The sequence below is a fragment of the Chinchilla lanigera genome, unplaced genomic scaffold (genome assembly GCF_000276665.1).
Source record: "Chinchilla lanigera isolate Chin_1 unplaced genomic scaffold, ChiLan1.0 scaffold00010, whole genome shotgun sequence".
Lineage (NCBI taxonomy): Eukaryota > Metazoa > Chordata > Mammalia > Rodentia > Chinchillidae > Chinchilla > Chinchilla lanigera.
Genome location: NW_004955411.1, coordinates 5,870,604 through 5,873,712, shown reverse-complemented (window position 1 = coordinate 5,873,712; position 3,109 = coordinate 5,870,604).

Here is a 3,109-nt window from a genome sequence, read left to right as displayed (position 1 = left end):
CCTCACTTCTTCTTCTCCAGTCCTACCTTTAATTCTGCTGGCAACAGTCCTCAGATGGGCCTCCCATATCCAGCACCACACTTTCTCAGTTCAGCTGGGGGTTATAAGTTGACCACCAGTTGTCAATCCACTACACTGTCACAAAAAGACAAAAAAAAAAAACCTACTACCAAAAAAAAATCCCGGACCCTGATGTATTCACTGCTGAATTCTATCAGAAATTTAGAGATTTAATGCTGCTACTTCTCAAACTCTTTAATGAATTTAAAAGGGAGGTAATACTCCCAAATTCATTCCTGGAAGCAAGCATCACCCTGATACCAAAGCCAGAGAAGGACCCAACTAAAAAAGAGAACTACGGGCCAATCTCCCTAATAAACATAGATGTAAAAATCCTCAATAATGGGCTGGGGATTTAGCTCAGCGACAAAGCGCCTGCCTGGCAAGCACAAGGTCGTGAGTTCGGTTCCCGGTACCGGAGAAAAATCAAAAAAAAAAAAAAATCCTCAATAAGATACTGGCAAACAGAATGCAACAAATAATCAAGAAGATTATACAGCATGATCAAGTGGGATTCATACCAGAGATGCAGGGATGTTTCAACATATGCAAATAAATAAATGTAATACACCATATTAACAGAGCCAAGGACAAAAACCATATAATTATCTCAAGAAACGTAGCTTTCTTATACACAAATAATAAGCTCACTGAGAGAGAAATTAGGGAGAAAACATCTTTCACAATAGCATACAAAAAAATGAAATACCTAGAAATCAATATGAAGGAAGTAAAAGACCTCTCCATTGAAAACTACCCTACTCTGAAAAAGGAGATTGAAGAGGATACCGGAAAATGGAAAAGAAATAAATCCCTTGTTCTTGGGTAGGAAGAACCAATATAGTGAAAGTAGCCAATCTTCCAAATTTGTCATACAGATTTAATGCAATCCCAATCAAAATTTTAATAATGTGTCCATAGAGTTATAAAAAAATCCCAAATTCATTTGGAACCAAAAAGACCTAGAATAGCAAAAGCAATTCTAGGCAACAAAGGCAAGGCCAGAGCATTACAATCTCTGACTTGAAAGTATACTACCAAGCTACTGTGAGAAAATCAGCATAGTACTGGCAACAAAAAACCAGACCTGAAGATTAACTGAACAGATTAGAAAAAGCAAAAACAACTCCAAACACACTCAGCCACCTTATCTCTGACCAAGGGGCCAAATACCTTCATTCACAGCAAGGTAGCCTCTTTAGTAAATAGTTCTGGAAAAACTGACTTGCGACATGCTGAAGATTAAAACTAGACCCCTATCTTTCACCATGCACTAAACTAAAATCTAAATGGATCAAATATACAAATATTAAAACAGAAACACTAAATCTGCTGGAAGATAGAATAGGTAGAATGCTTGAAGACTTTGCTTTAGGCGAAGGCTGCATGAACAAGACCCCAATTGCACAGGAACCATCACAGAGAATCAACAACTGGGTTATTAAAAAGGGTTTTCACAGCAAGAGAAACTGCCAACAGAGTGAAGAGACAACCCACAGTATGGAAAAAATTTTGCTAGCTGTTCCTCAGACAAAGGGCTACTGTCTAAAATATATGAAGAGTTCAAAAAAATCAAACCACCCAAATTTAAAGACTATCCAAAAATGAGCATATGAAATGAATAGACATGTCTCAGAGGAAGAACTAGATATGGCAAATAAATGAGGAAAAAATGTGCAACACCACTGGTCATTTGAGAGACACAAATTAAAACAATGCAGAGATTCCATCTCACTTCAGAGATAATGGCTATCATCAAGAAATCAACCAATAACAAGTGCCAACAGGGCTGTGGGGAAAAGCAACCCTTCTCCACTGTTGGTGGGACTGTAGGTGGTGCAATCACTGTGAAAATGAGTGTGAAGACTCCTCAAAAAATTAAAACTGGAGGTTCCATTTCACCCAGTTATTCCCCTTCTTGGTATTTTCCTGAGAGAAGTAAAGGCATCATACCACAGCAATGTATGTGCACCCATGTTTATAGCAGCACAGTTTGCAATAGCAAAATCTTGAAAACAGCTCAAATGCCAATCAACTGACGAATGGATAAAGAAGATGTTCTTTTTTTATACAATGGAGGACAACTGTGCCATAAAAAGGATAAGCATGAGACATGTCTAGTTAAATGGATGCACCTTGAGGCCATGTTCCTCGTGAAATAAACTTGACACACATGTGTAAATATCATGTGATTTCTGTGCTGTGAGGAACCAAAAGTGTAAATAAGAACCAAAATGTATAATAGATATTGGGAAATGGGAAGAAAATGTTCAAATGAGAAAGGGAAAGTGGGGAAAGTTGGACAAGAAAAAAATACTGAAGAAAAGTGGAAACAAATGTTCTGTAGATAAAGATGTGAAGAAAGGCTCAAGGGGAGGGGTGGATTAAGAAGAGAAGAAAGACACTGCCAAATTCCAGAGGATTATTCATAGCTATTTTGAAAACCTATACTCCCATCTAGAGAATATAGAAGAAATGAATAGATTCTAGATGCATATGAATTGCCAAAATTAAGCCAAGAAGATATAAAAAACCCTGAATAGGCACCTCCCTGACCAGCATGCCAGTCAGAGGGAGCCCTGGACACCTTCTGGGGCCTCAGTGGCCAAGTGTGCCTGTGAGTGCTGGGCTGAACCCTGGATACCTTCAGGAACCCTGGTGAGCCACCCCTATGACTTCCCCACTAGCATGAGAGGCGAGCAGAGCCCTGGACTCCTTCTGGGGCCTCAGTGGTCACTCTCAGCATGACCCTCACCCCCACAGGAGCCGAGCTGAAACCTGGACAGTCCACGGCCTTGGGGACTCCACCCTCACCCTTCCCCTACTGCTATGGGAACCAGGCTGGGACCTGGGCAACCTCAGTGACCACAATCTGCAGCTCTGCACACCCTGTGGAAGTGGGGCTGCACCCTGGACAGCTTCAGGAACTCCAGTGAGCCTCCCCTGCCCCTCCCACACCTGCCTGGGAGCCAACTGAAGGCAAGGAAGTTTTGGGAGCATCTGGGACACCATTTCCTACCACACACCAGCACAGGAGCTGCACTGAGCA